Raw genomic sequence first — 24,601 nt, forward strand, 5'->3', positions numbered from 1 at the left:
TCTAGCTCTGAAAAAATATTTCGGGTTCTAGCAGTGTGTGGGAGTTGTTCTATTAGTCCATCTATACTAACCTCCATCAGGTTGCAAATTCAATATAATTTTTTTCTGCATCTAGCTCTGAAAAAATATTTTGTGTTCTAGCAGTTTGTGGGACTTGTTCTATTAGTCCATCTATACTAACCTCCATCAGGTTGCAAATTCAATATAATTTTTTTCTGCATCTAGCTCTGAAAAAATATTTCGGGTTCCAGCAGTGTGTGGGACTTGTTCTATTAGTCCATCTATACTAACATCCATCTGGTTGCAAATTCAATATAATTTTTTTCTGCATCTAGCTCTGAAAAAGTATTTCGGCTTCTAGCAGTGTGTGGGAGTTGTTCTATTAGTCCATCTATACTAACCTCCATGAGGTTGCAAATTCAATATAATTTTTTTCTGCATCTCGCTCTGAAAAAATATTTTGGCTTCTAGCAGTGTGTGGGACTTGTTCTATTAGTCCATCTATACTAACCTCCACCAGGTTGCAAATTCAATATAATTTTTTTCTGCATCTAGCTCTGAAAAAATATTTCGGCTTCTAGCAGTGTGTGAGACTTGTTCTATTAGTCCATCTATACTAACCTCCATCAGGTTGCAAATTTATTATCATTTTTTTCTGCATCGAGCTCTGAAAAAATGTTTCGGCTTCTACCAGTGTGTGGGACTTGTTCTATTAGTCCATCTATACTAACCTCCATCAGGTTGCAAATTCAATATAATGTTTTTCTGCATCTTGCTCTGAAAAAATATTTCGGCTTCTAGCAGTGTGTGGGACTTGTTCTATTAGTCCATCTATACTAACCTCCATCAGGTTGCAAATTCAATATAATTTTTTTCTGCATCTAGCTCTGAAAAAATATTTTGGCTTCTAGCATTGTGTGGGACTTGTTCTATTAGTCCATCTATACTAACCTCCATCAGGTTGCAAATTCAATACCATTTTTTTCTGAATCTAGCTCTTAAAAAATATTTCGGCTTCTAGCAGTGTGCGGGACTTGTTCTATTACTCCATCTATACTAACCTCCATCAGGTTGCAAATTCAATATAATTTTTTTCTGCATCTAGCTCTGAAAAAATATTTTGTGATCTAGCAGTTTGTGGGACTTGTTCTATTAGTCCATCTATACTAACCTCCATCAGGTTGCAAATTCAATATAATTTTTTTCTGCATCTAGCTCTGAAAAAATATTTCGGCTTCTAGCAGTGTGTGGGACTTGTTCTATTAGTCCATCTATACTAACCTCCACCAGGTTGCAAATTCAATATAATTTTTTTCTGCATCTAGCTCTGAAAAAATATTTCGGCTTCTAGCAGTGTGTGGGACTTGTTCTATTCGTCCATCTATACTAACCTCTATCAGGTTGCAAATTCAATATAATTTTTTTCTGCATCTAGCTCTTAAAAACTATTTTGGCTTCTAGCAGTGTGCGGGACTTGTTCTATTACTCCATCTATACTAACCTCCATCAGGTTGCAAATTCAATATAATTTTTTTCTGCATCTAGCTCTGAAAAAATGTTTCGGCTTCTAGCAGTGTGTGGGACTTGTTCTATTAGTCCATCTATACTAACCTCCATCAGGTTGCAAATTCAATATAATTTTTTTCTGCATCTAGCTCTGAAAAAATATTTCGGCTTCTAGCAGTGTGTGGGACTTGTTCTATTAGTCCATCTATACTAACCTACATCAGGTTGCAAATTCAATATAATTTTTTTCTGCATCTAGCTCTGAAAAAATATTTCGGCTTCTCGCAGTGTGTGGGACTTGTTCTATTAGTCCATCTATACTAACATCCATCTGGTTGCAAATTCAATATAATTTTTTTCTGCATCTAGCTCTGAAAAAATATTTCGGGTTCTAGCAGTGTGTGGGAATTGTTCTATTTGTCGATCTATACTAACGTCCATCTGGTTGCAAATTCATTATAATTTTTTTCTGCATCTAGCTCTGAAAAAATATTTCGGCTTCTAGCAGTGTGTGAGAGTTGTTCTACTAGTCCATCTATACTAACCTCCATCAGGTTGCAAATTCAATATAATTTTTTTCTGCATGTAGCTCTGAAAAAATGTTTCGGCTTCTAGCAGTGTGTGGGACTTGTTCTATTAGTCCATCTATACTAACCTCCATCAGGTTGCAAATTCAATATAATTTTTTTCTGCATCTAGCTCTGAAAAAATATTTCGGCTTTTAGCAGTGTGTGGGACTTGTTCTATTAGTCCATCTATACTAACCTCCATCAGGTTGCAAATTCAATATAATTTTTTTCTGCATCTAGCTCTGAAAAAATATTTCGGCTTCTAGCAGTGTGTGGGACTTGTTCTATTAGTCCATCTATACTAACCTCCATCAGGTTGCAAATTCACTATAATTTTTTTCTGCATCTAGCTCTGAAAAAATATTTCGGCTTCTAGCAGTGTGTGGGACTTGTTCTATTAGTCCATCTATACTAACCTCCATCAGGTTGCAAATTCAATATAATTTTTTTCTGCATCTAGCTCTGAAAAAATCTTTTGTGTTCTAGCAGTTTGTGGGAATTGTTCTATTAGTCCATCTATACTAACCTCCATCAGGTTGCAAATTCAATATAATTTTTTTCTGCATCTAGCTGTGAAAAAATATTTCGGCTTCTAGTAGTGTGTGGGACTTGTTCTATTAGTCCATCTATACTAACCTCCATCAGGTTGCAAATTCAATATCATTTTTTTCTGCATCTAGCAGTGAAAAAATATTTTGGCTTCTAGCAGTGTGTGGGACTTGTTCTATTAGTCCATCTATACTAACCTCCATCAGGTTGCAAATTCAATATAATTTTTTTCTGCATCTAGCTCGGAAAAAATATTTCGGCTTCTAGCAGTGTGCGGGACTTGTTCTATTACTCCATCTATACTAACCTCCATCAGGTTGCAACTTCAATATAATTTTTTTCTGCATCTAGCTCTGAAAAAATGTTTCTGCTTCTAGAATGGGGGGGACTTGTTCTATTAGTCCATCTATACTAACCTCCATCAGGTTGCAAATTCAAAATAATTTTTTTCTGCATCTAGCTCTGAAAAAATGTTTTGGCTTCTAGCAGTGTGTGGGACTTGTTCTATTAGTCCATCTATACTAACCTCCATCAGGTTGCAAATTCAATATAATTTTTTTCTGCATCTAGCTCTAAAAAAATATTTCGGCTTCTAGCAGTGTGTGGGACTTGTTCTATAACTCCATCTATACTAACCTCCATCAGGTTGCAAATTCAATATAATTTTTTTCTGCATCTAGCTCTGAAAAAATATTTTGGCTTCTAGCAGTGTGTGGGACTTGTTCTATTAGTCCATCTATACTAACCTCCATCAGGTTGCAAATTCAATATAATTTTTTTCTGCATCTAGCTCTGAAAAAATATTTCGGCTTCTAGCAGTGTGTGGGACTTGTTCTAATAGTCCATCTATGCTAACCTCCATCAGGTTGCAAATTCAATATAATTTTTTTCTGTATCTAGCTCTGAAAAAATATTTTGGCTTCTAGCAGAGTGTGGGACTTGTTCTATTAGTCCATCTATACTAACCTCCATCAGGTTGCAAATTCAATATAATTTTTTTCTGCATCTAGCTCTGAAAAAAAATTTAGTGTTCTAGCAGTGTGTGGGACTTGTTCTATTAGTCCATCTATACTAACCTCCATCAGGTTGCAAATTCAATATAATTTTTTTCTGCATCTAGCTCTGAAAAAATATTTCGGTTTCTAGCAGTGTGTGGGTCTTGTTCTATTAGTCCATCTATACTAACCTCCATCAGGTTGCAAATTCAATATCAATTTTTTCTGCATCTAGCTCTGAAAAAATATTTCGGTTTCTAGCAGTGTGTGGGACTTGTTCTATTCGTCCATCTATACTAACCTCCATCAGGTTGCAAATTCAATATCATTTTTTTCTGCATCTAGCTCTGAAAAAATATTTCGGCTTCTTGCAGTGTGTGGGACTTGTTCTATTAGTCCATCTATACTAACCTCCACCAGGTTGCAAATTCGAAATAATTTTTTTCTGCATCTAGCTCTGAAAAAATGTTTTGGCTTCTAGCAGTGTGTGGGACTTGTTCTATTAGTCCATCTATACTAACCTCCATCAGGTTGCAAATTCAATATAATTTTTTTCTGCATCTAGCTCTGAAAAAATATTTCGGCTTCTACCAGTGTGTGGGACTTGTTCTATTAGTCCATCTATACTAACCTCCATCAGGTTGCAAATTCAATATAATTTTTTTCTGCATCTAGCTCTGAAAAAATATTTCGGCTTCTAGCAGTGTGTGGGACTTGTTCTATTAGTCCATCTATACTAACCTCCATCAGGTTGCAAATTCAATATCATTTTTTTCTGCATCTAGCAGTGAAAAAATATTTCGGCTTCTAGCAGTGTGTGGGACTTGTTCTATTAGTCCATCTATTCTAACCTCCATCAGGTTGCAAATTCAATATAATTTTTTTCTGCATCTAGCTCGGAAAAAATATTTCGGCTTCTAGCAGTGTGCGGGACTTGTTCTATTACTCCATCTATACTAACCTCCATCAGGTTGCAAATTCAATATAATTTTTTTCTGCATCTAGCTCTGAAAAAATGTTTCTGCTTCTAGAATGGGGGGGACTTGTTCTATTAGTCCATCTATACTAACCTCCATCAGGTTGCAAATTCAATATAATTTTTTTCTGCATCTAGCTCTGAAAAAATATTTCGGCTTCTAGCAGTGTGTGGGACTTGTTCTATTAGTCCATCTATACTAACCTCCATCAGGTTGCAAATTCAATATCAATTTTTTCTGCATCTAGCTCTGAAAAAATATTTCGGTTTCTAGCAGTGTGTGGGACTTGTTCTATTCGTCCATCTATACTAACCTCCATCAGGTTGCAAATTCAATATCATTTTTTTCTGCATCTAGCTCTGAAAAAATATTTCGGCTTCTTGCAGTGTGTGGGACTTGTTCTATTATTCCATCTATACTAACCTCCACCAGGTTGCAAATTCGAAATAATTTTTTTCTGCATCTAGCTCTGAAAAAATGTTTCTGCTTCTAGAATGGGGGGGACTTGTTCTATTAGTCCATCTATACTAACCTCCATCAGGTTGCAAATTCAAAATAATTTTTTTCTGCATCTAGCTCTGAAAAAATGTTTCGGCTTCTAGCAGTGTGTGGGACTTGTTCTATTAGTCCATCTATACTAACCTCCATCAGGTTGCAAATTCAATATAATTTTTTTCTGCATCTAGCTCTGAAAAAATATTTCGGCTTCTAGCAGTGTGTGGGACTTGTTCTATTACTCCATCTATACTAACCTCCATCAGGTTGCAAATTCAATATAATTTTTTTCTGCATCTAGCTCTGAAAAAATATTTCGGCTTCTAGCAGTGTGTGGGACTTGTTCTAATAGTCCATCTATGCTAACCTCCATCAGGTTGCAAATTCAATATAATTTTTTTCTGTATCTAGCTCTGAAAAAATATTTTGGCTTCTAGCAGAGTGTGGGACTTGTTCTATTAGTCCATCTATACTAACCTCCATCAGGTTGCAAATTCAATATAATTTTTTTCTGCATCTAGCTCTGAAAAAATATTTAGTGTTCTAGCAGTGTGTGGGACTTGTTCTATTAGTCCATCTATACTAACCTCCATCAGGTTGCAAATTCAATATAATTTTTTTCTGCATCTAGCTCTGAAAAAATATTTCGGCTTCTAGCAGTGTGTGGGTCTTGTTCTATTAGTCCATCTATACTAACCTCCATCAGGTTGCAAATTCAATATCAATTTTTTCTGCATCTAGCTCTGAAAAAATATTTCGGTTTCTAGCAGTGTGTGGGACTTGTTCTATTCGTCCATCTATACTAACCTCCATCAGGTTGCAAATTCAATATCATTTTTTTCTGCATCTAGCTCTGAAAAAATATTTCGGCTTCTTGCAGTGTGTGGGACTTGTTCTATTAGTCCATCTATACTAACCTCCACCAGGTTGCAAATTCGAAATAATTTTTTTCTGCATCTAGCTCTGAAAAAATGTTTTGGCTTCTAGCAGTGTGTGGGACTTGTTCTATTAGTCCATCTATACTAACCTCCATCAGGTTGCAAATTCAATATAATTTTTTTCTGCATCTAGCTCTGAAAAAATATTTCGGCTTCTACCAGTGTGTGGGACTTGTTCTATTAGTCCATCTATACTAACCTCCATCAGGTTGCAAATTCAATATAATTTTTTTCTGCATCTAGCTCTGAAAAAATATTTCGGCTTCTAGCAGTGTGTGGGACTTGTTCTATTAGTCCATCTATACTAACCTCCATCAGGTTGCAAATTCAATATCATTTTTTTCTGCATCTAGCAGTGAAAAAATATTTCGGCTTCTAGCAGTGTGTGGGACTTGTTCTATTAGTCCATCTATTCTAACCTCCATCAGGTTGCAAATTCAATATAATTTTTTTCTGCATCTAGCTCGGAAAAAATATTTCGGCTTCTAGCAGTGTGCGGGACTTGTTCTATTACTCCATCTATACTAACCTCCATCAGGTTGCAAATTCAATATAATTTTTTTCTGCATCTAGCTCTGAAAAAATGTTTCTGCTTCTAGAATGGGGGGGACTTGTTCTATTAGTCCATCTATACTAACCTCCATCAGGTTGCAAATTCAATATAATTTTTTTCTGCATCTAGCTCTGAAAAAATATTTCGGCTTCTAGCAGTGTGTGGGACTTGTTCTATTAGTCCATCTATACTAACCTCCATCAGGTTGCAAATTCAATATCAATTTTTTCTGCATCTAGCTCTGAAAAAATATTTCGGTTTCTAGCAGTGTGTGGGACTTGTTCTATTCGTCCATCTATACTAACCTCCATCAGGTTGCAAATTCAATATCATTTTTTTCTGCATCTAGCTCTGAAAAAATATTTCGGCTTCTTGCAGTGTGTGGGACTTGTTCTATTAGTCCATCTATACTAACCTCCACCAGGTTGCAAATTCGAAATAATTTTTTTCTGCATCTAGCTCTGAAAAAATGTTTTGGCTTCTAGCAGTGTGTGGGACTTGTTCTATTAGTCCATCTATACTAACCTCCATCAGGTTGCAAATTCAATATAATTTTTTTCTGCATCTAGCTCTGAAAAAATATTTCGGCTTCTACCAGTGTGTGGGACTTGTTCTATTAGTCCATCTATACTAACCTCCATCAGGTTGCAAATTCAATATAATTTGTTTCTGCATCTAGCTCTGAAAAAATATTTCGGCTTCTAGCAGTGTGTGGGACTTGTTCTATTAGTCCATCTATACTAACCTCCATCAGGTTGCAAATTCAATATCATTTTTTTCTGCATCTAGCAGTGAAAAAATATTTCGGCTTCTAGCAGTGTGTGGGACTTGTTCTATTAGTCCATCTATACTAACCTCCATCAGGTTGCAAATTCAATATAATTTTTTTCTGCATCTAGCTCGGAAAAAATATTTCGGCTTCTAGCAGTGTGCGGGACTTGTTCTATTACTCCATCTATACTAACCTCCATCAGGTAGCAAATTCAATATAATTTTTTTCTGCATCTAGCTCTGAAAAAATGTTTCTGCTTCTAGAATGGGGGGGACTTGTTCTATTAGTCCATCTATACTAACCTCCATCAGGTTGCAAATTCAAAATAATTTTTTTCTGCATCTAGCTCTGAAAAAATGTTTCGGCTTCTAGCAGTGTGTGGGACTTGTTCTATTAGTCCATCTATACTAACCTCCATCAGGTTGCAAATTCAATATAATTTTTTTCTGCATCTAGCTCTGAAAAAATATTTCGGCTTCTAGCAGTGTGTGGGACTTGTTCTATTACTCCATCTATACTAACCTCCATCAGGTTGCAAATTCAATATAATTTTTTTCTGCATCTAGCTCTGAAAAAATATTTTGGCTTCTAGCAGTCTGCGGGACTTGTTCTATTAGTCCATCTATACTAACCTCCATCAGGTTGCAAATTCAATATAATTTTTTTCTGCATCTAGCTCTGAAAAAATATTTCGGCTTCTAGCAGTGTGTGTGACTTGTTCTAATAGTCCATCTATGCTATCCTCCATCAGGTTGCAAATTCAATATAATTTTTTTTCTGTATCTAGCTCTGAAAAAATATTTTGGCTTCTAGCAGAGTGTGGGACTTATTCTATTAGTCCATCTATACTAACCTCCATCAGGTTGCAAATTCAATATAATTTTTTTCTGCATCTAGCTCTGAAAAAATATTTAGTGTTCTAGCAGTGTGTGGGACTTGTTCTATTAGTCCATCTATACTAACCTCCATCAGGTTGCAAATTCAATATAATTTTTTTCTGCATCTAGCTCTGAAAAAATATTTCGGCTTCTAGCAGTGTGTGGGCTTGTTCTATTAGTCCATCTATACTAACCTCCATCAGGTTGCAAATTCAATATCAATTTTTTCTGCATCTAGCTCTGAAAAAATATTTCGGTTTCTAGCAGTGTGTGGGACTTGTTCTATTCGTCCATCTATACTAACCTCCATCAGGTTGCAAATTCAATATCATTTTTTTCTGCATCTAGCTCTGAAAAAATATTTCGGCTTCTTGCAGTGTGTGGGACTTGTTCTATTAGTCCATCTATACTAACCTCCACCAGGTTGCAAATTCAAAATAATTTTTTTCTGCATCTAGCTCTGAAAAAATGTTTTGGCTTCTAGCAGTGTGTGGGACTTGTTCTATTAGTCCATCTATACTAACCTCCATCAGGTTGCAAATTCAATATAATTTTTTTCTGCATCTAGCTCTGAAAAAATATTTCGGCTTCTAGCAGTGTGTGGGACTTGTTCTATTAGTCCATCTATACTAACCTCCATCAGGTTGCAAATTCAATATAATTTTTTTCTGCATCTAGCTCTGAAAAAATATTTCGGCTTCTAGCAGTGTGTGGGACTTGTTCTATTACTCCATCTATACTAACCTCCATCAGGTTGCAAATTCAATATAATTTTTTTCTGCATCTAGCTCTAAAAAATATTTTGGCTTCTAGCAGTGTGTGGGACTTGTTCTATTAGTCCATCTATACTAACATCCATCTGGTTGCAAATTCAATATAATTTTTTTCTGCATCTAGCTCTGAAAAAATATTTCGGGTTCTAGCAGTGTGTGGGACTTGTTCTATTAGTCCATCTATACTAACATCCATCTGGTTGCAAATTCAATATAATTGTTTTCTGCATCTAGCTCTGAAAAAATATTTCGGCTTCTAGCAGTGTGTGGGAGTTGTTCTATTAGTCCATCTATACTAACCTCCATCAGGTTGCAAATTCACTATAATTTTTTTCTGCATCTAGCTCTGAAAAAATATTTCGGCTTCTAGCAGTGTGTGGGACTTGTTCTATTAGTCCATCTATACTAACCTACATCAGGTTGCAAATTCAATATAATTTTTTTCTGCATCTAGCTCTGAAAAAATATTTCGGCTTCTCGCAGTGTGTGGGACTTGTTCTATTAGTCCATCTATACTAACATCCATCTGGTTGCAAATTCAATATAATTTTTTTCTGCATCTAGCTCTGAAAAAATATTTCGGGTTCTACCAGTTTGTGGGAATTGTTCTATTTGTCGATCTATACTAACGTCCATCTGGTTGCAAATTCATTATAATTTTTTTCTCCATCTAGCTCTGAAAAAATATTTCGGCTTCTAGCAGTGTGTGGGAGTTGTTCTATTAGTCCATCTATACTAACCTCCATCAGGTTGCAAATTCAATATAATTTTTTTCTGCATGTAGCTCTGAAAAAATGTTTCGGCTTCTAGCAGTGTGTGGGACTTGTTCTATTAGTCCATCTATACTAACCTCCATCAGGTTGCAAATTCAATATAATTTTTTTCTGCATCTAGCTCTGAAAAAATATTTCGGCTTCTAGCAGTGTGTGGGACTTGTTCTATTAGTCCATCTATACTAGCCTCCATCAGGTTGCAAATTCAATATAATTTTTTTCTGCATCTAGCTGTGAAAAAATATTTCAGCTTCTAGTAGTGTGTGGGACTTGTTCTATTAGTCCATCTATACTAACCTCCATCAGGTTGCAAATTCAATATCATTTTTTTCTGCATCTAGCAGTGAAAAAATATTTCGGCTTCTAGCAGTGTGTGGGACTTGTTCTATTAGTCCATCTATACTAACCTCCATCAGGTTGCAAATTCAATATAATTTTTTTCTGCATCTAGCTCGGAAAAAATATTTCGGCTTCTAGCAGTGTGCGGGACTTGTTCTATTACTCCATCTATACTAACCTCCATCAGGTTGCAAATTCAATATAATTTTTTTCTGCATCTAGCTCTGAAAAAATGTTTCTGCTTCTAGAATGGGGGGGACTTGTTCTATTAGTCCATCTATACTAACCTCCATCAGGTTGCAAATTCAAAATAATTTTTTTCTGCATCTAGCTCTGAAAAAATGTTTCGGCTTCTAGCAGTGTGTGGGACTTGTTCTTTTAGTCCATCTATACTAACCTCCATCAGGTTGCAAATTCAATATAATTTTTTTCTGCATCTAGCTCTAAAAAAATATTTCGGCTTCTAGCAGTGTGTGGGACTTGTTCTATTACTCCATCTATACTAACCTCCATCAGGTTGCAAATTCAATATAATTTTTTTCTGCATCTAGCTCTGAAAAAATATTTTGTCTTCTAGCAGTGTGTGGGACTTGTTCTATTAGTCCATCTATACTAACCTCCATCAGGTTGCAAATTCAATATAATTTTTTTCTGCATCTAGCTCTGAAAAAATATTTCGGCTTCTAGCAGTGTGTGGGACTTGTTCTAATAGTCCATCTATGCTAACCTCCATCAGGTTGCAAATTCAATATAATTTTTTTCTGTATCTAGCTCTGAAAAAATATTTTGGCTTCTAGCAGAGTGTGGGACTTGTTCTATTAGTCCATCTATACTAACCTCCATCAGGTTGCAAATTCAATATAATTTTTTTCTGCATCTAGCTCTGAAAAAATATTTAGTGTTCTAGCAGTGTGTGGGACTTGTTCTATTAGTCCATCTATACTAACCTCCATCAGGTTGCAAATTCAATATAATTTTTTTCTGCATCTAGCTCTGAAAAAATATTTCGGCTTCTAGCAGTGTGTGGGACTTGTTCTATTAGTCCATCTATACTAACCTCCATCAGGTTGCAAATTCAATATCAATTTTTTCTGCATCTAGCTCTGAAAAAATATTTCGGTTTCTAGCAGTGTGTGGGACTTGTTCTATTCGTCCATCTATACTAACCTCCATCAGGTTGCAAATTCAATATCATTTTTTTCTGCATCTAGCTCTGAAAAAATATTTCGGCTTCTTGCAGTGTGTGGGACTTGTTCTATTAGTCCATCTATACTAACCTCCACCAGGTTGCAAATTCGAAATAATTTTTTTCTGCATCTAGCTCTGAAAAAATGTTTTGGCTTCTAGCAGTGTGTGGGACTTGTTCTATTAGTCCATCTATACTAACCTCCATCAGGTTGCAAATTCAATATAATTTTTTTCTGCATCTAGCTCTGAAAAAATATTTCGGCTTCTACCAGTGTGTGGGACTTGTTCTATTAGTCCATCTATACTAACCTCCATCAGGTTGCAAATTCAATATAATTTTTTTCTGCATCTAGCTCTGAAAAAATATTTCGGCTTCTAGCAGTGTGTGGGACTTGTTCTATTAGTCCATCTATACTAACCTCCATCAGGTTGCAAATTCAATATCATTTTTTTCTGCATCTAGCAGTGAAAAAATATTTCGGCTTCTAGCAGTGTGTGGGACTTGTTCTATTAGTCCATCTATACTAACCTCCATCAGGTTGCAAATTCAATATAATTTTTTTCTGCATCTAGCTCGGAAAAAATATTTCGGCTTCTAGCAGTGTGCGGGACTTGTTCTATTACTCCATCTATACTAACCTCCATCAGGTTGCAAATTCAATATAATTTTTTTCTGCATCTAGCTCTGAAAAAATGTTTCTGCTTCTAGAATGGGGGGGACTTGTTCTATTAGTCCATTTATACTAACCTCCATCAGGTTGCAAATTCAAAATAATTTTTTTCTGCATCTAGCTCTGAAAAAATGTTTCGGCTTCTAGCAGTGTGTGGGACTTGTTCTATTAGTCCATCTATACTAACCTCCATCAGGTTGCAAATTCAATATAATTTTTTTCTGCATCTAGCTCTGAAAAAATATTTCGGCTTCTAGCAGTGTGTGGGACTTGTTCTATTACTCCATCTATACTAACCTCCATCAGGTTGCAAATTCAATATAATTTTTTTCTGCATCTAGCTCTGAAAAAATATTTTGGCTTCTAGCAGTCTGTGGGACTTGTTCTATTAGTCCATCTATACTAACCTCCATCAGGTTGCAAATTCAATATAATTTTTTTCTGCATCTAGCTCTGAAAAAATATTTCGGCTTCTAGCAGTGTGTGGGACTTGTTCTAATAGTCCATCTATGCTATCCTCCATCAGGTTGCAAATTCAATATAATTTTTTTCTGTATCTAGCTCTGAAAAAATATTTTGGCTACTAGCAGAGTGTGGGACTTATTCTATTAGTCCATCTATACTAACCTCCATCAGGTTGCAAATTCAATATAATTTTTTTCTGCATCTAGCTCTGAAAAAATATTTAGTGTTCTAGCAGTGTGTGGGACTTGTTCTATTAGTCCATCTATACTAACGTCCATCAGGTTGCAAATTCAATATAATTTTTTTCTGCATCTAGCTCTGAAAAAATATTTCGGCTTCTAGCAGTGTGTGGGCTTGTTCTATTAGTCCATCTATACAAACCTCCATCAGGTTGCAAATTCAATATCAATTTTTTCTGCATCTAGCTCTGAAAAAATATTTCGGTTTCTAGCAGTGTGTGGGACTTGTTCTATTCGTCCATCTATACTAACCTCCATCAGGTTGCAAATTCAATATCATTTTTTTCTGCATCTAGCTCTGAAAAAATATTTCGGCTTCTTGCAGTGTGTGGGACTTGTTCTATTAGTCCATCTATACTAACCTCCACCAGGTTGCAAATTCAAAATAATTTTTTTCTGCATCTAGCCCTGAAAAAAGGTTTTGGCTTCTAGCAGTGTGTGGGACTTGTTCTATTAGTCCATCTATACTAACCTCCATCAGGTTGCAAATTCAATATAATTTTTTTCTGCATCTAGCTCTGAAAAAATATTTCGGCTTCTAGCAGTGTGTGGGACTTGTTCTATTAGTCCATCTATACTAACCTCCATCAGGTTGCAAATTCAATATAATTTTTTTCTGCATCTAGCTCTGAAAAAATATTTCGGCTTCTAGCAGTGTGTGGGACTTGTTCTATTAGTCCATCTATACTAACCTCCATCAGGTTGCAAATTCAATATAATTTTTTTCTGCATCTAGCTCTAAAAAATATTTTGGCTTCTAGCAGTGTGTGGGACTTGTTCTATTAGTCCATCTATACTACCATCCATCTGGTTGCAAATTCAATATAATTTTTTTCTGCATCTAGCTCTGAAAAAATATTTCGGGTTCTAGCAGTGTGTGGGACTTGTTCTATTAGTCCATCTATACTAATATCCATCTGGTTGCAAATTCAATATAATTTTTTTCTGCATCTAGCTCTGAAAAAATATTTCGGGTTCTAGCAGTGTGTGGGACTTGTTCTATTAGTCCATCTATACTAACATCCATCTGGTTGCAAATTCAATATAATTGTTTTCTGCATCGAGCTCTGAAAAAATATTTCGGCTTCTAGCAGTGTGTGGGAGTTGTTCTATTAGTCCATCTATACTAACCTCCATCAAGTTGCAAATTCACTATAATTTTTTCTGCATCGAGCTCTGAAAAAATATTTCGGCTTCTAGCAGTGTGTGGGAGTTGTTCTATTAGTCCATCTATACTACCATCCATCTGGTTGCAAATTCAATATAATTTTTTTCTGCATCTAGCTCTGAAAAAATATTTCGGGTTCTAGCAGTGTGTGGGACTTGTTCTATTAGTCCATCTATACTAATATCCATCTGGTTGCAAATTCAATATAATTTTTTTCTGCATCTAGCTCTGAAAAAATCTTTTGTGTTCTCGCAGTTTGTGGGACTTGTTCTATTAGTCCATCTATACTAACCTCCATCAGGTTGCAAATTCAATATAATTTTTTTCTGCATCTAGCTGTGAAAAAATATTTCGGCTTCTAGCAGTGTGTGGGACTTGTTCTATTAGTCCATCTATACTAACCTCCATCAGGTTGCAAATTCAGTATCATTTTTTTCTGCATCTAGCAGTGAAAAAATATTTCGGCTTCTAGCAGTGTGTGGGACTTGTTCTATTAATCCATCTATACTAACCTCCATCAGGTTGCAAATTCAATATCATTTTTTTCTGCATCTAGCTCTGAAAAAATATTTTGGCTTCTAGCAGTGTGCGGGACTTGTTCTATTACTCCATCTATACTAACCTCCATCAGGTTGCAAATTCAATATAATTTTTTTCTGCATCTAGCTCTGAAAAAATGTTTCTGCTTCTAGAATGGGGGGGACTTGTTCTATTAGTCCATCTATACTAATCTCCATCAGGTTGCAAATTCAAAATAATTTTTTTCTGCATCTAGCTCTCAAAAAATTTTTCGGCTTCTAGCAGTGTGTGGGAATAGTTCTATTAGTCCATCTATACTAACCTCCATCAGGTTGCAAATTCAATATAATTTTTTTCTGCATCTAGCTCTGAAAAAATATTTCGGCTTCTAGCAGTGTGTGGGACTTGTTCTATTACTCCATCTATACTAACCTCCATCAGGTTGAAAATTCAATATAATTTTTTTCTGCATCTAGCTCTGAAAAAATATTTTGGCTTCTAGCAGTGTGTGGGACTTGTTCTATTAGTCCATCTATACTAACCTCCATCAGGTTGCAAATTCAATATAATTTTTTTCTGCATCTAGCTCTGAAAAAATATTTCGGCTTCTAGCAGTGTGTGGGACTTGTTCTAATAGTCCATCTATGCTAACCTCCATCAGGTTGCAAATTCAATATAATTTTTTTCTGTATCTAGCTCTGAAAAAATATTTTGGCTTCTAGCAGAGTGTGGGATTTGTTCTATTAGTCCATCTATACTAACCTCCATCAGGTTGCAAATTCAATATAATTTTTTTCTGCATCTAGCTCTGAAAAAATATTTAGTGTTCTAGCAGTGTGTGGGACTTGTTCTATTAGTCCATCTATACTAACCTCCATCAGGTTGCAAATTCAATATAATTTTTTTCTGCATCTAGCTCTGAAAAAATATTTCGGCTTCTAGCAGTGTGTGGGACTTGTTCTATTAGTCCATCTATACTAACCTCCATCAGGTTGCAAATTCAATATCAATTTTTTCTGCATCTAGCTCTGAAAAAATATTTCGGCTTCTAGCAGTGTGTGGGACTTGTTCTATTCGTCCATCTATACTAACCTCCATCAGGTTGCAAATTCAATATCATTTTTTTCTGCGTCTAGCTCTGAAAAAATATTTCGGCTTCTTGCAGTGTGTGGGACTTGTTCTATTAGTCCATCTATACTAACCTCCACCAGGTTGCAAATTCAAAATAATTTTTTTCTGCATCTAGCTCTGAAAAAATGTTTTGGCTTCTAGCAGTGTGTGGGACTTGTTCTATTGGTCCATCTATACTAACCTCCATCAGGTTGCAAATTCAATATAATTTTTTTCTTCATCTAGCTCTGAAAAAATATTTCGGCTTCTAGCAGTGTGTGGGACTTGTTCTATTAGTCCATCTATACTAACCTCCATCAGGTTGCAAATTCAATATAATTTTTTTCTGCATCTAGCTCTAAAAAATATTTTGGCTTCTAGCAGTGTGTGGGACTTGTTCTATTAGTCCATCTATACTACCATCCATCTGGTTGCAAATTCAATATAATTTTTTTCTGCATCTAGCTCTGAAAAAATATTTCGGGTTCTAGCAGTGTGTGGGACTTGTTCTATTAGTCCATCTATACTAACATCCATCTGGTTGCAAATTCAATATAATTTTTTTCTGCATCTAGCTCTGAAAAAATATTTCGGCTTCTAGCAGTGTGTGGGACTTGTTCTATTACTCCATCTATACTAACCTCCATCAGGTTGAAAATTCAATATAATTTTTTTCTGCCTCTAGCTCTGAAAAAATATTTTGGCTTCTAGCAGTGTGTGGGACTTGTTCTATTAGTCCATCTATACTAACCTCCATCAGGTTGCAAATTCAATATAATTTTTTTCTGCATCTAGCTCTGAAAAAATATTTCGGCTTCTAGCAGTGTGTGGGACTTGTTCTAATAGTCCATCTATGCTAACCTCCATCAGGTTGCAAATTCAATATAATTTTTTTCTGTATCTAGCTCTGAAAAAATATTTTGGCTTCTAGCAGAGTGTGGGATTTGTTCTATTAGTCCATCTATACTAACCTCCATCAGGTTGCAAATTCAATATAATTTTTTTCTGCATCTAGCTTTGAAAAAATATTTAGTGTTCTAGCAGTGTGTGGGATTTGTTCTATTAGTCCATCTATACTAACCTCCATCAGGTTGCAAATTCAATATAATTTTTTTCTGCATCTAGCTCTTAAAAAATATTTCGGCTTCTAGCAGTGTGCGGGACTTGTTCTATTACTCCATCTATACTAACCTCCATCAGGTTGCAAATTCAATATAATTTTTTTCTGCATCTAACTCTGAAAAAATATTTTGTGTTCTAGCAGTTTATGGGACTTGTTCTATTAGTCCATCTATACTAACCTGCATCAGGTTGCAAATTCAATATAATTTTTTTCTGCATCTAGCTCTGAAAAAATATTTCGGCTTCTAGCAGTGTGTGGGACTTGTTCTATTAGTCCATCTATACTAACCTCCACCAGGTTGCAAATTCAATATAATTTTTTTCTGCATCTAGCTCTGAAAAAATATTTCGGCTTCTAGCAGTGTGTGGGACTTGTTCTATTAGTCCATCTATACTAACCTCTATCAGGTTGCAAATTCAATATCATTTTTTTCTGCATCTAGCTCTGAAAAAATGTTTCGGCTTCTACCAGTGTGTGGGACTTGTTCTATTAGTCCATCTATACTAACCTCCATCAGGTTGCAAATTCAATATAATTTTTTTTCTGCATCTAGCTCTGTAAAAATATTTCGGCTTCTAGCAGTGTGTGGGACTTGTTCTATTAGTACATCTATACTAACCTCCATCAGGTTGCAAATTCAATATCATTTTTTTCTGCATCTAGCTCTGAAAAAATATTTTGGCTTCTAGCAGTGTGTGGGACTTGTTCTATTAGTCCATCTATACTAACCTCCATCAGGTTGCAAATTCAATATCATTTTTTCTGCAACTAGCTCTGAAAAAATATTTCGGCTTCTAGCAGTGTGTGGGACTTGTTCTATTAGTCCATCTATACTAACCTCCATCAGGTTGCAAATTCAATATCATTTTTTTCTGCATCTAGCTCTGAAAAATAATTCGGCGTCTAGCAGTGTGTGGGACTTCTTCTATTAGTCCATCTATACTAACCTCCACCAGGTTGCAAATTCAATATAATTTTTTTTCTGCATCTAGCTCTGTAAAAATATTTCGGCTTCTAGCAGTGTGTGGGACTTGTTCTATTAGTACATCTATACTAACCTCCATCAGGTTGCAAATTCAATATCATTTTTTTCTGCATCTAGCTCTGAAAAAATATTTTGGCTTCTAGCAGTGTGTGGGACTTGTTCTATTAGTCCATCTATACTAACCTCCATCAGGTTGCAAATTCAATATCATTTTTTCTGCATCTAGCTCTGAAAAAATATTTCGGCTTCTAGCAGTGTGTGGGACTTGTTCTATTAGTCCATCTATACTAACCTCCATCAGGTTGCAAATTCAATATCATTTTTTTCTGCATCTAGCTCTGAAAAATAATTCGGCGTCTAGCAGTGTGTGGGACTTCTTCTATTAGTCCATCTATACTAACCTCCACCAGGTTGCAAATTCAATATAATTTTTTTCTGCATCTAGCTCTGAAAAAATATTTCGGCTTCTAGCAGTGTGTGGGACTTGTTCTATTAGTCCATCTATACTAACCTCCATCAGGTTGCAAATTCAATATAATTTTTTTCTGAATCTAGCTCTGAAAAAATATTTTGGCTTCTAGCAGTGTGCGTGACTTGTTCTATTAGTCCATCTATACTGACCTCCATCAGGTTGCAAATTCAATATAATTTTTTTCTGCATCTAGCTCTGAAAAAATATTTCGGCTTCTAGCAGTGTGTGGGACTTGTTCTATTAGTCCATCTATACTAACCTCCATCAGGTTGCAAATTCAATATAATTTTTTTCTGCATCTAGCTCTGAAAAAATATTTCGGCTTCTAGCAGTGTGTGGGACTTGTTCTATTAGTCCATGTATACTAACCTCCATCAGGTTGCAAATTCAATATAATTTTTTTCTGCATCTAGCTCTGAAAAAATGTTTCGGCTTCTAGCAGTGTGCGGGACTTGTTCTATTACTCCATCTATACTAACCTCCATCAGGTTGCAAATTCAATATATTTTTTTTCTGCATCTAGCTCTGAAAAAATATTTCGGGTTCTAGCAGTGTGTGGGACTTGTTCTATTAGTCCATCTATACTAACATCCATCTGGTTGCAAATTCAATATAATTTTTTTCTGCATCTAGCTCTGAAAAAATATTTCAGCTTCTAGCAGTGTGTGGGAGTTGTTCTATTAGTCCATCTATACTAACCTCCATCAGGTTGCAAATTCAATATAATTTTTTTCTGCATCTAGCTTTGAAAAAATATTTCGGCTTCTAGCAGTGCGTGGGACTTGTTATATTAGTCCATCTATACTAACCTCCATCAGGTTGCAAATTCAATATAATTTTTTTCTGCATCTAGCTCTGAAAAAATATTTTGTGTTCTAGCAGTTTGTGGGACTTGTTCTATTAGTCCATCTATACTAACCTCCATCAGGTTGCAAATTCAATATAATTTTTTTCTGCATCTAGCTCTGAAAAAATATTTTGGGTTCTAGCAGTGTGTGGGACTTGTTCTATTAGTACATCTATCCTAACATCCATCTGGTTGCAAATTCAATATAATTTTTTTCTGCATCTAGCTCTGAAAAAATATTTCGGCTTCTAGCAGTGTGTGGGAGTTGTTCTATTAGTCCATCTATACTAACCTCCATCAGGTTGCAAATTCAATATAATTTTTTTCTGCATCTAGCTCTGAAAAAATATTTCGGCTTCTAGCAGTGTGTGGGACTTGTTCTATTAGTCCATCTATACTAACCTCCACCAGGTTGCAAATTCAATATAATTTTTTTCTGCATCTAGCTCTGAAAAAATATTTCGGCTTCTAGCAGTGTGTGGGACTTGTTCTATTAGTCCATCTATACTAACATCCATCTGGTTGCAAATTCAATATAATTTTTTTCTGCATCTAGCTCTGAAAAAATATTTCGGGTTCTAGCAGTGTGTGGGACTTGTTCTATTTGTCCATCTATACTAACGTCCATCTGGTTGCAAATTCAATATAATTTTTTTCTGCATCTAGCTATGAAAAAATATTTTGGCATCTAGCAGTGTGTGGGAGTTGTTCTATTAGTCCATCTATACTAACCTCCATCAGGTTGCAAATTCAATATAATTTTTTTCTGCATCTAGCTCTGAAAAAATATTTTGTGTTCTAGTAGTTTGTGGGACTTGTTCTATTAGTCCATCTATACTAACCTCCATCAGGTTGCAAATTCAATATAATTTTTTTCTGCATCTAGCTCTGAAAAAATATTTTGGGTTCTAGCAGTGTGTGGGACTTGTTCTATTAGTCCATCTATACTAACATCCATCTGGTTGCAAATTCAATATCATTTTTTTCTGTATCTAGCTCTGAAAAAATATTTCGGCTTCTAGCAGTGTGTGGGAGTTGTTCTATTAGTCCATCTATACTAACCTCCATCAGGTTGCAAATTCAATATAATTTTTTTCTGCATCTAGCTCTGAAAAAATATTTCGGGTTCTAGCAGTGTGTGGGATTTGTTCTATTAGTCCATCTATACTAACCTCCACCAGGTTGCAAATTCAATATAATTTTTTTCTGCATCTAGCTCTGAAAAAATATTTCGGCTTCTAGCAGTGTGTGGAACTTGTTCTATTAGTCCATCTATACTAACCTCCATCAGGTTGTAAATTCAATATCATTTTTTTCTGCATCTAGCTCTGAAAAATGTTTCGGCTTCTACCAGTGTGTGGGACTTGTTCTATTAGTCCATCTATACTAACCTCCATCAGGTTGCAAATTCAATATAATTTTTTCTGCATCTAGCTCTTAAAAAATATTTCGGCTTTTAGCAGTGTGCGGGACTTTTTCTATTACTCCATCTATACTAACCTCCATCAGGTTGCAAATTCAATATAATTTTTTTCTGCATCTAGCTCTGAAAAAATGTTTCGGCTTCTAGCAGTGTGTGGGACTTGTTCTATTAGTCCATCTATACTAACCTCCATCAGGTTGCAAATTCAATATAATTTTTTTCTACATCTAGCTCTGAAAAAATATTTCGGCTTCTAGCAGTGTGTGGGACTTGTTCTATTAGTCCATCTATACTAACCTCCATCAGGTTGCAAATTCAATATAATTTTTTTCTGCATCTAGCTCTGAAAAAATATTTTGGCTTCTAGCAGTGTGTGGGACTTGTTCGATTAGTCCATCTATACTACCATCCATCTGGTTGCAAATTCAATATAATTTTTTTCTGCATCTAGCTCTGAAAAAATATTTCGGGTTCTAGCAGTGTGTGGGACTTGTTCTATTAGTCCATCTATACTAACATCCATCAGGTTGCAAATTCAATATAATTTTTTTCTGCATCTAGCTCTGAAAAAATATTTCGGCTTCTAGCAGTGTGTGGGACTTGTTCTATTAGTCCATCTATACTAACCTCCACCAGGTTGCAAATTCAATATAATTTTTTTCTGCATCTAGCTCTGAAAAAATATTTCGGCTTCTAGCAGTGTGTGGCACTTGTTCTATTAGTCCATCTATACTAACCTCTATCAGGTTGCAAATTCAATATAATTTTTTTCTCCATCTAGCTCTTAAAAAATATTTCGGCTTCTAGCAGTGTGCGGAACTTGTTCTATTACTCCATCTATACTAACCTCCATCAGGTTGCAAATTCAATATAATTTTTTTCTGCATCTAGTTCTGAAAAAATGTTTCGGCTTCTAGCAGTGTGTGGGACTTGTTCTATTAGTCCATCTATACTAACCTCCATCAGGTTGCAAATTCAATATAATTTTTTTCTGCATCTAGCTCTGAAAAAATATTTCGGCTTCTAGCAGTGTGTGGGACTTGTTCTACTAGTCCATCTATACTAACCTACATCAGGTTGCAAATTCAATATAATTTTTTTCTGCATCTAGCTCTGAAAAAATATTTCGGCTTCTAGCAGTGTGTGGGACTTGTTCTATTAGTCCATCTATACTAACATCCATCTGGTTGCAAATTCAATATAATTTTTTTCTGCATCTAGCTCTGAAAAAATATTTCGGGTTCTAGCAGTGTGTGGGACTTGTTCTATTTGTCCATCTATACTAACGTCCATCTGGTTGCAAATTCAATATAATTTTTTTCTGCATCTAGCTCTGAAAAAATATTTCGGCTTCTAGCAGTGTGTGGGAGTTGTTCTATTAGTCCATCTATACTAACCTCCATCAGATTGGAAATTGAATATAATTTTTTTCTGCATCTAGCTCTGAAAAAATATTTTGTGCTCTAGCAGTTTGTGGGACTTGTTCTATTAGTCCATCTATACTAACCTCCATCAGGTTGCAAATTCAATATAATTTTTTTCTGCATCTAGCTCTGAAAAAATATTTTGGGTTCTAGCAGTGTGTGGGACTTGTTCTATTAGTCCATCTATACTAACATCCATCTGGTTGCAAATTCAATATAATTTTTTTCTGTATCTAGCTCTGAAAAAATATTTCGGCTTCTAGCAGTGTGTGGGAGTTGTTCTATTAGTCCATCTATACTAACCTCCATCAGGTTGCAAATTCAATATAATTTTTTTCTGCATCTAGCTCTGAAAAAATATTTCGGCTTCTAGCAGTGTGTGGGACTTGTTCTATTAGTCCATCTATACTAACCTCCATCAGGTTGCAAATTCAATATCATTTTTTTCTGCATCTAGCTCTGAAAAATGTTTCGGCTTCTACCAGTGTGTGGGACTTGTTCTATTAGTCCATCTATACTAACCTCCATCAGGTTGCAAATTCAATATAATTTTTTCTGCATCTAGCTCTTAAAAAATATTTCGGCTTTTAGCAGTGTGCGGGACTTTTTCTATTACTCCATCTATACTAACCTCCATCAGGTTGCAAATTCAATATAATTTTTTTCTGCATCTAGCTCTGAAAAAATGTTTCGGCTTCTAGCAGTGTGTGGGACTTGTTCTCTTAGTCCATCTATACTAACCTCCATCAGGTTGCAAATTCAATATAATTTTTTTCTGCATCTAGCTCTGAAAAAATATTTCGGCTTCTAGCAGTGTGTGGGACTTGTTCTATTAGTCCATCTATACTAACCTCCATCAGGTTGCAAATTCAATATAATTTTTTTCTGCATCTAGCTCTGAAAAAATATTTCGGCTTCTAGCAGTGTGTGGGACTTGTTCGATTAGTCCATCTATACTACCATCCATCTGGTTGCAAATTCAATATAATTTTTTTCTGCATCTAGCTCTGAAAAAATATTTCGGGTTCTAGCAGTGTGTGGGACTTGTTCTATTAGTCCATCTATACTAACATCCATCTGGTTGCAAATTCAATATAATTTTTTTCTGCATCTAGCTCTGAAAAAATATTTTGTGTTCTAGCAGTTTGTGGGACTTGTTCTATTAGTCCATCTATACTAACCTCCATCAGGTTGCAAATTCAATATAATTTTTTTCTGCATCTAGCTCTGAAAAAATATTTCGGGTTCTAGCATTGTGTGGGACTTGTTCTATTAGTCCATCTATACTAACATCCATCTGGTTTCAAATTCAATATAATTTTTTTCTGCATCTAGCTCTGAAAAAATATTTCAGCTTCTAGCAGTGTGTGGGAGTTGTTCTATTAGTCCATCTATACTAACCTCCATCAGGTTGCAAATTCAATATAATTTTTTTCTGCATCTAGCTCTGAAAAAATATTTCGGCTTCTAGCAGCGTGTGGGACTTGTTATATTAGTCCATCTATACTAACCTCCACCAGGTTGCAAATTCAATATAATTTTTTTCTGCATCTAGCTCTGAAAAAATATTTCGGCTTCTAGCAGTGTGTGGGACTTGTTCTATTAGTCCATCTATACTAACCTCCATCAGGTTACAAATTCAATATAATTTTTTTCTGCATCTAGCTTTGAAAAAATATTTCGACTTCTAGCAGTGTGTGGGACTTGTTCTATTAGTCCATCTATACTAACCTCCATCAGGTTGCAAATTCAATATAATTTTTTTCTGCATCTAGCTCTGAAAAAATATTTTGTGTTCTAGCAGTTTGTGGGACTTGTTCTATTAGTCCATCTATACTAACTTCTATCAGGTTGCAAATTCAATATAATTTTTTTCTCCATCTAGCTCTTAAAAAATATTTCGGCTTCTAGCAGTGTGCGGGACTTGTTCTATTACTCCATCTATACTAACCTCCATCAGGTTGCAAATTCAATATAATTTTTTTCTGCATCTAGCTCTGAAAAAATGTTTCGGCTTCTAGCAGTGTGTGGGACTTGTTCTATTAGTCCATCTATACTAACCTCCACCAGGTTGCAAATTCAATATAATTTTTTTCTGCATCTAGCTCTGAAAAAATATTTCGGCATCTAGCAGTGTGCGGCACTTGTTCTATTAGTCCATCTATACTAACCTCTATCAGGTTGCAAATTCAATATAATTTTTTTCTCCATCTAGCTCTTAAAAAATATTTCGGCTTCTAGCAGTGTGCGGGACTTTTTCTATTACTCCATCTATACTAACCTCCATCAGGTTGCAAATCCAATATAATTTTTTTCTGCATCTAGCTCTGAAAAAATGTTTCGGCTTCTAGCAGTGTGTGGGACTTGTTCTTTTAGTCCATCTATACTAACCTCCATCAGGTTGCAAATTCAATATAATTTTTTTCTGCATCTAGCTCTGAAAAAATATTTCGGCTTCTAGCAGTGTGTGGGACTTGTTCTATTAGTCCATCTATACTAATCTACATCAGGTTGCAAATTCAATATAATTTTTTTCTGCATCTAGCTCTGAAAAATTATTTCGGCTTCTAGCAGTGTGTGGGACTTGTTCTATTAATCCATCTATACTAACATCCATCTGGTTGCAAATTCAATATAATTTTTTTCTGCATCTAGCTGTGAAAAAATATTTCGGGTTCTAGCAGTGTGTGGGACTTGTTCTATTTGTCCATCTATACTAACGTCCATCTGGTTGCAAATTCAATATAATTTTTTTCTGCATCTAGCTCTGAAAAAATATTTCGGCTTCTAGCAGTGTGTGGGAGTTTTTCTATTAGTCCATCTATACTAACCTCCATCAGGTTGCAAATT

This window comes from Phyllobates terribilis, unplaced genomic scaffold (genome assembly GCF_046119375.1).
Source record: "Phyllobates terribilis strain yellow unplaced genomic scaffold, ASM4611937v1 Scaffold_5__5_contigs__length_657084704, whole genome shotgun sequence".
NCBI lineage: Eukaryota > Metazoa > Chordata > Amphibia > Anura > Dendrobatidae > Phyllobates > Phyllobates terribilis.